Source organism: Camellia sinensis, chromosome 14 (assembly GCF_055761805.1).
Source record: "Camellia sinensis isolate YWXY chromosome 14, ASM5576180v1, whole genome shotgun sequence".
In the NCBI taxonomy this organism is placed as follows: Eukaryota; Viridiplantae; Streptophyta; class Magnoliopsida; order Ericales; family Theaceae; genus Camellia; species Camellia sinensis.
In genome coordinates this window covers 121611194-121622788 of record NC_138974.1, presented here as the reverse complement: position 1 = coordinate 121622788, position 11595 = coordinate 121611194, and the positions used below count along the sequence as shown (strand labels likewise).

At 34.9% G+C, this 11595-nt stretch overlaps 1 long non-coding RNA gene across 1 annotated transcript; it reads left to right on the top strand.

The window, feature by feature from the left end:
- Positions 1-1922: 1922 nt before the first annotated feature.
- LOC114300840 (uncharacterized) lies at positions 1923-11099 on the top strand. The gene is made up of 2 exons (XR_014350698.1): positions 1923-2461; positions 10736-11099. It is a non-coding gene; the product is annotated as an uncharacterized LOC114300840 (long non-coding RNA).
- The last annotated feature ends 496 nt before the right edge of the window (positions 11100-11595 follow it).

Genomic DNA, 11595 nt, shown 5'->3' with positions numbered 1-11595 from the left:
GTGGTTATGAGCCAAAGAATGTTGGTTATGAGATATGTGATTAGTGGTTATGAGTAAAGTGGTGTGGTTATGAGTCAAAGAATGTTGGTTATGAGGTATGTGATTAGTGGTTATAAGTAAAGTGGTGTGGTTATGAGCCAAAGAATGTTGGTTATGAGATATGTGATTAGTGGTTATGAGTAAAGTGGTGTGGTTATGAGTCAAAGAATGTTGGTTATGAGATATGTGATTAGTGGTTATAAGTAAAGTGATGTGGTTATGAGCCAAAGAATGTTGGTTATGAGATATGTGATTAGTGATTATAAGTAAAGTGGTATGGTTATGAGCCAAAGAGTATTGATTATGAGATATATGACTAATGGTTATGAGATATGTGATGTTAATTATGATCAAAGTGGTATGACTATGAGCCAAAGGGTGTTATGAGATATGTGATTAGTAGTTATGATATATGTGATGTTAGTTATGAGCCAAAGAGTGTTGGTTATGAGATATGTGGGTAATGGTTATGAGATATATGATTGTAGATTATGAGATATGTGATTTTGGTTATGAGCAAAGTGATGTAGTTATGAGTCAAAAGGGTGTTTGGTTATGAGATATGTGGTTATTAGTTATAAGATATGTGATATTGGTTATGATCAAAGTGATGTGGTTATGAGCAAAAGGGTGTTGATTATGAGATATGTAATGTTGGTTATGAGTCAAAGGGGGATTGGTTATGAGATATGTGATTAGTGGTTATGAGTAAAGTGGTGTGGTTATGAGTCAAAGAATGTTGGTTATGAGGTATGTGATTAGTGGTTATAAGTAAAGTGGTGTGGCCAAAGAATGTTGGTTATGAGATATGTGATTAGTGGTTATGAGTAAAGTGGTGTGGTTATGAGCCAAAGAATGTTGATTATGAGTATGTGATTAGTGGTTATGAGTAAAGTGGTGTGGTTATGAGTCAAAGAATGTTGGTTATGAGATATGTGATTAGTGGTTATAAGTAAAGTGATGTGGTTATGAGCCAAAGAATGTTGGTTATGAGATATGTGATTAGTGATTATAAGTAAAGTGGTATGGTTATGAGCCAAAGAGTATTGATTATGAGATATATGACTAATGGTTATGAGATATGTGATGTTAATTATGATCAAAGTGGTGTGACTATGAGCCAAAGGGTGTTATGAGATATGTGATTAGTAGTTATGATATATATGATGTTAGTTATGAGCCAAAGAGTGTTGGTTATGAGATATGTGGGTAATGGTTATGAGATATATGATTGTTGATTATGAGATATGTGATTTTGGTTATGAGCAAAGTGATGTAGTTATGAGTCAAAAGGGTGTTTGGTTATGAGATATGTGGTTATTAGTTATAAGATATGTGATATTGGTTATGATCAAAGTGATGTGGTTATGAGCAAAAGGGTGTTGATTATGAGATATGTAATGTTGGTTATGAGTCAAAGGGGGATTGGTTATAAGATGTGGTTATGAGCTATATGAGTAGTAGTTATGAGATATGTGATTAATAGTTATGAGATATGTGATAGTGGTTATGATCAGAGTGTTGTGATTATGAGCTAAAGGATATTGGTTATGAGATGTAGTTATGAGATATGTGATTGTAGTTATGAAATATATGATATTGGTTATCAACAAAATGGTGCTGGTTATGAGATATGGTTATGAGATAAGTGATGAGAGCTCATAACTAAGTTATGATTAATTTGATTATAGTTATGAACAAATATGATTTTAGCTCATAACTATAAAAAGTGACCTGCTTACCAGGTCACTTTTAATGATGTGGCTCAATCTGAGCCATTGATTTTCGATGTACCATACATTTTTTAAACAAAATGTACTATAGACTTACCCTCAAGGGATAGGTTTTTGTCGAAAAGAGTAAATTGCTTGACGGACAAAAGTGCAATTAAAAAAAAAAAATTGGAAGATGGTGTGTATTGAGAATGTGTGGCAGGTAAACAGAAGCTCCCTGTATCTTGAGGTTGTATTTATGTTTCATTCATTTCAATATCCTTGCTTATTTAGTGAAGATAAAAATAAAACATAAAATATTTCTATATACTGTAATTTGCAAATGTAAATTTAGTAAAAGCGTTGAAATAGCCTACCAGTCACTTATACTTGACAGTTAGATTTGGAATTAAAAATGACCATTAAATTTAATGGAAGTAATTGATATCTACATCAAATATTATGTTAAAATTCCTTTTTCTTTGACATATTAACCCATACTATTTGCTTGTCTGTTGTGTAGGTTCACAAACATATCCAAATGCTTCATTTGGGTGGATTAATGTTAAAGATGTTGCAAATGCACACATTCAAGCATATCAGATTCCTTCAGCCAATGGAAGATATTGTTTGGTTGAGAGAGTCGCACACTACACTGAAGTTGTGAATATACTACACAAGCTTTATCCTTCTTTTCAACTTCCAGAAAAGTAAGTGTTTGTGATTTGTTGTCGTCTATAATTGTGTTTTTGCAAAGTAGTAATTGCCTTTGGAATTGAAGCTCTATTTCACAAAAAAAAGCATTGTTGAATCTTTTTCTCGAAATGTATCCACGGTCTTCATATTGTTTACCAATTAAATTCAAATTTAAACTATTTATCTTAGCTTGATTAAGTGTCATAAGATATAGCTAGAGGTGACAAACTCAATCCCAACCCATGAACCCACCCAATTATATCCATGTAAAACCCATTTAAACGTACAAAATTATAAATGGGTTTAAATGGGTTGCTCATTGCAAACCCAATTAAAATTGGGTTTACATGGGTTGGACATGAGCATAGTAGCAGGAATCGCACAAACAAGTTACGTTTCTTTCTAAGAAACATGATTCTGCACTTCTTAGAGAGAAACGTATAAGAATCGCGTGTCTATTGAGAGGGAAGGGAGGAAAAGAAAAACGTGATCCGGTCTCGATTAGGGCTACAAAAGTGGAGCTTCTTCCTTGTATTTGCTTCGCAGGCTCTTTGATATTCATCTTCTTCTATTTTTGAAAGCAAAACCTCATTGAAAGCAAAACCTCTCCCTCTTCCTCTCTCAATCGCTGCCAGACCTCCCTCTCTATCTCTCTCGACTTCTCTCTCTCTCTCTCGCAGCTTTTTCTTCGTTCCTAATAAAAGACTGAAAAGTCTAACTCTTAAGTGTTGTTTGATAAAACTGAATATTAAAACTGAATGCTGAATTTTTTAATTCAAAAAGTTGTTTTGTATGTATTGAAATTTAAGTAATGATTCAATTAAGTTGTTTGATCTATACAAGTAGCTAAACTCTCAAAAATAATTAAAATTAAACATTTGCTTTTTACTTTTTACATTAAAATATTTAATTAAATTCTTTTATCACACTAATATAATTGGCAAAGAAATTATTGTAATCACAATTATAACATAAACAAGTTAATACATACAAACTTAAAAAAAAACAACTCATAAATAATGTTTTCAAATATATACATGCAAGTTAAATCCAAATAAAAAAGTAATTTTCTAGACTTACTTGCTTGCCTCAATAGATGAAATTGAATTCCTTGGAAGAGCAGCTAAAATCGTGAGGGCGAGCCAGCCAAAACCGTGAAGAAGAATGCTTTGAGAAATAGCTTTTCCAAACATAATATCACTTGGTGCCGCTTTTTTTTTTTTTTTTTTTTTTTTTTTTTTCACTTAGCGCGTTAAGTGATAAGTGAAAAGTAAGTTTTTTTTTTTACTGAAAATTTTAGCCTTTTTTTTATTGGGACTTAATTTTTCAAGTGATACCATATATGTGCAATAAAACCAACTTAATTAAGAAATCACTTAATATTTTCAATTTTGAGAGCTGAATTGGGTTATCAAACAACCCCTATATAATATATTATATATTTTAAATTAATATCTTTTCATTTAAGTTGTGTCTTAATATCATATTTATACATAATGACTTTTCATTTAATCTTTTTCTTTTTATAATTAATGAAATCTGCCTTGCTGTGCATTGCACAAATACATATAAATTCCACTTAACTAATTTATTATCTTGTGTTGACCAGCTCAAAAATATAATACATACTTACATATTATATTGGGATTTTTTTTAGGGTCCCTGTTATTAAGACTTTATAGTATAAAGGACATCTAATATTTTCATAATGTCTAACGTCCCTCAATTTGATCCAGAGAAATTCTGTCCAGAGAAATTTTAGTCCAGAGAAATTCTAGTCCAGAGAAATTCAGGCCTTCCCTTTTCTCCAGAGAAATTCAAAATTTCTCTGGCTGCATGGTTAGAAAAGAATGTAAACTTAATCAATATTAAAGTTGCATCACAAGTTAGAACTGAAATTTCTTTGCTTTGAATTGAAATTTTTCTGGGTTGGTCTAGAGAAATTCTCTGGTTTGAACTGAAATTTCTCTGGGTTGGTCCAAAGAAATTCTCTGATTTTAGCTGAGCTTTAACACGATCTGGATCAGTAGTTGGCTGGTCAATTTTGTTTATGACTGGGATTATTGTCAGGTTAGATTCTGACATGGATAGGCCCACGAGGCATACGGCCCACAGCAAACCACCCCGAACCCATCGCTTAGGACCAATAGCATAACCCGGTTGGCAAAGCCCAGGACAGCTGGAGGCCATCTAGACACGGGGGGCCAATGGCATTCGGACACATGGCAGGTGGAACACGGGCCACATCAGCAGACAAAGATCTGCAGAGTTATTACCACAACACATCACCATTAATGCATCCCATCACAGCATTTATTACGACAACACCTCCCCGTCAGAACAGAGCCCCCTCGCCCTGAACAAGGTAAGCTACGGCACAGGCTTTCGGCGGAAGGGGGCACATCACAAGGGACAGTGAAATGATTACCAAAGGATATAAGCAAGAATAGAAAGACAAGAGGAAGGTTAAGCTTTTTATCTCTCCATCTCTCTCTCTACATTTCCTTCTTCCTCTACTAATTCTCCCGCCGGAGGGTTCACTAGGGGACTGCCCCGTTCCCCTTTGGACTTGCATGTAGGTTATTTGACGGAATCATCACCCCAAACCGAAACTCGAAGAGCCTGGACCAGCCTGACCCATCCACCCGGGACGGATAGCATCATCAGATTCAAAAGCAAGATAAAAGTTATCAACAGTTCACTCCATTGAGTGAATAAACAACAATAACAACCTATATATATATATATATATACATATAAATTAAAATGTGTTTTTGTGCAAAGAGAAAACAATTAATGAAGAACATAAAACCAGTCATCGTCTTCTTCTTCAACGGCAGCGACGGAGATCACGATCGGAGGCGGAGACGCGGAGAAACCAGGAGAGGCGGGAGACGGTGATTCCAAAGGGAGACAGTGAATCCGAAGGAAGTGGTGTTGTGGAGAGTGAAAATGAGGTCTGAGCTAGGCTGCCAGATGCAATGCTGCTGGTATTCTGCTGGTAATCCGAAAGGAGACTGTGATCGGAGCTGCTGCTGCTGCGGGGCGAGGATTTGCTGGGGGATCTCCCATCTCTGCTGCTTTGCCTCAAGGTCTCGAGATCCTTGGATGGCTCATTGATGCCTCTCATCTTCAGTCTCTTCTCAATCTCTCCGTACATTGATACTGACTGCTTTGGCGCGGGGAAGAAGTCCTTTGAATCAAAGAAACTCTTCCGCTGTTGAGTCGATTTCCATTGCGATGATGCACCTACGCCTCTGTAGGAATGGTTTTCCGATTCAGAATTGGAGAGGGAGAGGTTTAGAGTGAGAGAGAGAAAGAAAAAAAAAAGAGGTTTGATTCGAAATTTCTTTGTGATATATGGGTGTGGGAGTTGAGGACTGTAGACATTATAAAATAAAATTGTGGATCTCTTCCATTACTAAATATGGGAGAGGGACCTCAAACTAATTTTCCCTATTATATTATATTTCCATTACTTTTAAATTCCACCTAATTAATTATTTTTTTTTATGTTTAAAATGAATGCTTATTTGCTATTCATTTTTAAACAAATATTTTTTATGTTGTTTTTAATTATTTAACTATTATATAAAAAAAATTAAAACTCATTTATAACATATATATATATATATATGTCAATCAAAAAAAATTTAAAAAAAAAGTTTATACAAATAAATTAAAAATATTAAAAATAAAAATAATACATAAGCGCTCCTAACCTATGACCCCTCTAAGTGGCCACGCTCATGCTCCCACTCCCGTTTCGTGCAACTAAGGACATGAGTACCCGTTTAAATGGGTAACCACTTCTTTCACCACCACACCTCCCCCTCGACCTCCACCACCATCATCGTCATTGCCATTGCCACTCCACCACCATAACCACCACCACCTCCACCGCCGCTGCCATCTATTAGGAAAAAAATTCTATAAAGTAAATGGGTTGGTTGCATTCATTTGTCTAACCCAATTCAACCCAACTCATTTATTAAATTGGCGGGTTTGGATTGGATTGTTTTAAGCATTACTTGTTTTGACCTACCGAAACCCACCCATTTGTCACCTCTAGATATGCCTTGTGAGGATATCCTCAATCAAAATATCTGGTCATTTCTCTTCTACCAGATTTCTATTTTGGCATCTTGTCAGGCTCAAATTGTTTTTTAATTACTATTTTACCTTGCTTGTTATGACATTTGTATAGAAGTTCCATTTGCATCTACTAGTCTTTTATGTCTTTTCACATTATTCTTTTTATATTTTGGCTATGATTGTGAAGCTTTAATGAGAAAGCAGTTCTCCAATGTATTCTGTCTTCTTAAAATTCTATGTGAAGAATCATATGTTTTCGACTATTAAATTGAGTTTTGTTGTAACGCCCCAATTTCTTATGCCTAAATGATAACACAACCATCATGGCTCCTTAAAGGAAAACAGAAATAATTCTCCACACTTGCATTACATGATACAATTAGTTCCTCAATGCGATTGTACGTTTAATCCAAAACCAAATAAATAAACAAATAGATAACCCCAAGGGTTTACAAGTTTCCATGGCTTAGGCCTAGTTACACAAAAATGGTTTTTCAAACCCATAAAAATACAGCCCTTGGCTTACAAACAAAGTTACAACAAAATGAGAGCCTTGCACTCTCAACACATATTTCCTCGCCTTTAGTTAGGCGGAATCACCACATCTTTTTCTGCACAAAAATCCCGTAGGGTGAACATAAAGCCCAGTAGGATATCCTTAACAAAATATATATATTTTATGTAAGTCTCAAGAGATGAAATGCACATGTCATGCTATGCTCCTTTTTTTTAAAGTAAATCACATTTTCATCTTTTGAAAACCATCACGCTCAATGATGTCATGCAATTTCAATTGTTCAAAACTTAACAATTTATTTCAAGGGCAGTAAATACGACTTTGGTAATCCCTAGGCTAGTGTCTGCAAGTAGACTATACAAGTACTACCAATTTGTCATTTTTACCAGTATTAACTGGAAGGCTCGACACCTGTAATCTGTCATTTTTACCAGTATTAACTGGAAGGCTCGACACCTATCATCTACACCACCTTTCAAGACTTACCACCGTATTTATCCCAAAACTACTCCATAAAAACTTGTTTCTCAATATTCTTTTCTCAATGCAAGTTTTCAAATCAACTTTCAAAGTTTAATGTAATCAAATGAATTGATATGCCAATTTCACAAGATGAATATAAATAATTTTATTCAAATTCATCATCCAAGGAATAAAATAATTTCCTCTTCTCAAGTATCCTCAACAATTAGTCATTTCAAGACTATTTCAATATTTTGAACAATAATTTTCAAAATGAACAACAATTCTCATATGTCAGGAAATTCATCATTTATATAAATATAAATGAGAAAATTTTCAAACATCCATTTATTTTGACACACAAAATAAATATAACAATATCATTCATGAATTTTCAATCTCTTTTAAAATCCTCAATTTCTAGGTTTTCTCACCAAAACTGTACAACTCAAATCTTTTGAAATAAAACTTTTCAAAATCATCTTTTCTTCAATCAACGAAGATCAAAACCCATAAGATCATTTTAAAAGAACAAAAGACAAATCCACTTTCAAAATCGCTCAACTTCTTGAATCAACAATCAATTTTCAAAGCTATCGAAGGATGATTTTAAAAATCATCTAGATCTTGCAAAAATATATATATATATATAACTCTAAGAAAATCCCTACCTCAAGTTTTGAAGAAGAAATGTGATGAAACCCCCAAAATCAATGGTGTTGAAACTCGATCTTCACCGCACACAACGAAGCCCTCGAGAAGTTAACCAACTTTGATGAAGAAACTATGGCAGACTCTAATGGATCTTGAGAAATCAGGGTTTTGATCCAATTTGGCGTAGGGAAATGTAGAGAGAAGGGAGAGGAAAGAGTTTTTAGAGAGAGAGAGAGAGAGAGAGACCTAACAAGAGTGAGATACACTCAGTCTAAAGAGAAGAAAAGACTAAAATTTTGGACTCACTTACCACCGCACGTGCGGCGCTTTTCCCGCACTTGCATTCCCGCACCTGCATTTATTGTAGTAGCCAAACAAGCCCTCCCCTATTTTCCGTATGTGCGGCTCAAGCAATTTTGAATGCATTTTGCGTTTTTGCTTTGGGGGCGCTGCCGCTCGACCCTGCCAAGATGCTGCCCTCGGACCCGTCAAAGTGCGCTGTCTCTTGGACCCTCGCGAGCTGAGCGGTCAACTCAACACCCGACATACTTAGCGAAGTGGAAAAACATGAAAGAATTAACTTCCGATATAACTCTACAAGGCACAATTCGGGTTGGATTCACATCTAAAGTTTTGAAGACATTACCTGTTCCAAACACACCACTATAACTCGATAACCAAAAATAAGGGGAATACAGGGGAAACTAATATACGTAACACCGTTCAAAACCATACCAACCCGAGTCCGGAACACCACAAGAGACGGGTCAAAACTGGGATCGCTACATGTGTCCTTGTATAAAGTTGAGTTGCAACAAGTACTTGAGAGCAGAGTTGTTGAAATCTACACCACTTTATCATGTTTTGAAAGTGGAAGCTGCTGAGGACATAACTTATGTTTGTTCATTTTAGTTCAATTTTTCATCCTACGTAACCACGTTTGTTCTGCAGCACTTTGCAGTATCAAAATTTTGACATCTTATTTTCATTTGAATCCATTTCAATGTTGGAGTTTTGAAATTCTGACATTCTACTGTCAATTTCCGAAGTGGTTTATGACATTTTGAAAATTTTGAGATTCGACATAGGATCCTTTTGAAGAGGAAACTAGTATGCCACATGTTGGACTGTCAAATTCTGAACTTTAAGTAGCATTTTAGTTTGGCATCATTTAAGTGTTGGGTGCTCTCTTAGGGTTGGTTTGGCAAGGGCTCATTGGGCTTTTTTGGCTCAATGAGCCATAAAAGACAGAATAGGCTCATGAGCCACAACAGACAAAACATCCCATCCAACCCCATAATCATTACACTCTTCTCTCACAAAAAAATCAAAAAAGCCAAAAAGCCAAAACCCTTCCCAAACTAAGCTTTTGAGCCCAGGCTCATATAGTCAAAAAAGCCAAAAGCCAACCCACTTCCCAAACGGAGGCTTAGTGATAATGAATCTCTGCAAACAAGGTGCCAGTTAAGAATACCTAGGTGTTTAACCTAATTTATCTGGTACTGGAATGTGGGTTTCTATCATTTTGGTTTCCTATTGTTTGAATAAATTTGTTGAATTTTCTCATGTCAGTGTTAATGGGTTATTCATATGTTATCTGCTGTGCCAACATCTTTGTTTATTTTTGGTTTTTTTAAAATGATGCATCAGCAATTTAATTCTTTTCTGTGATTATAACTGCTCCATTCGAACAAATGTTTCATTCTTTCTGCTTTTAGAACAATTGTTCTTTTCATTTGTTGAAACAAGTTTAGATATTAATGGTAAACTTAGGGGTTGTTTGGGATGATCTAAATAAGTATATTTTTTGACTTTTTACGAAAAGCTGTGTAATGTAATAGAGAGGTGATGTGACCCAAATAAGAGGTAATATGATCTAAATAAAATAAAAAGATGATCTAAATTAGATCAGCCCAAACAACCCCGTAGGTTGTATTTGGATTATGGATTTGGGTAGAGATTTAGAAAGGAAAAGGGAATCGTTTCCCTTTTCCTTTTCAAATTCCTACCCAAGTCTTTCCTTTTCCTTTCCAAATTCCTACCCAAATCCATAATCCAAACACAGCCTTAAGGTTCTTATTAAACTCATTTCTTGGGTCTGATGGGTTTTTTTTAGCTAGACCAGCCAAAAACTTGTAGAGCTTCCTGTGACTTCATTTATATTAGGAATCTTAAAATGTGGCATGTAAGTTTTTCAGGAGGTAATTGTTCCACCTTGCAGTGGTTATTGTCATTCTTTATCATTATTTTCTAAAGAAAATAGAATAAAAAATACTATGGTCATATTGTATTGATGTCTTTCTATAACTTTGCTGATATTCCGTCAAAATATCAATTTTCTCTTTCATTTTTACTTCTAATTAATAGTATGTCACTAAAAATTGAGCATATATTTGATATGCATAATGATCGACTAGTTTCAGAACATTTAAATGTTTGGAGTGGCATGTGAAACTTCTATTCAACCAATTTCTTTTTGTTAGGAATTTTCTTTTATGATTAGTTCTATTTCTACTTAGCTATATTATTGTTTTCATCCCTTTCTTGATACACTTTGCAGGTCTACGGATGACAAACCATTTATGCCAACATACCAGGTATCCAAGCAAAAAGCAAAAACTTTAGGAATTGACTTCATTTCCCTCGAGGAGGGCCTCAAGGAAATTGTTGAAAGCTTGACAGAGAAGAAATTTTTTGGTATGTGATCCATTGTCGCTATGTGGAGGATTTCGAAAAAACAAACATGTGATGGTGAGACATCGTTATGACATATTTACTTATCAAAAGAACTAATCTGAAAGAAACCAAAATTATATATGTATATGTTGGTGTGTTGGTGTGTTGGCTTTTATGATTTTATGTCATATCTGTCATGTTAACTTTGTCAATGATTTTTAAAAATATTGATGGTGAGCAATACTTATGTTAGGGCTGGGAACCTCTTTGCCTTCTATTAGATTATATTACCAATCCTAAAATCCTAATTTCTATGCAACTATCTTTGCAATACACTCGTAAGATTCTTTGACAATGGTTTGACTACCCAATTAATTGTCAACCATCTTTGAACCACCCTTAAACACTCCTTAAACCTTTTTATTTTTTTATGACCGAGTGGGCCAACTTATAGACACCTCGACTAATCTCGGGATCCACACAAAGCGTCATCTCCACGTAGATCAGGCAAATCTCAGGTAGAACCTGTGAGCCTGGCCCCAATGAGTTGATAACAGCTTGTGAAAGTTGAATTTAAGACTTGAAGGGAGCATAACTTTAGGTCATGCTGCACCCACTAGGCCAACCCTTAGGGGGTTAAAACACTCCTTAAAATAAGATTGCAAGAAATATTATTGAAGAGAGAATTTGCTTTAAACTTTTATTATTTAGACTATGTTTGAATTTTAAATTTGTTGAGGGCAC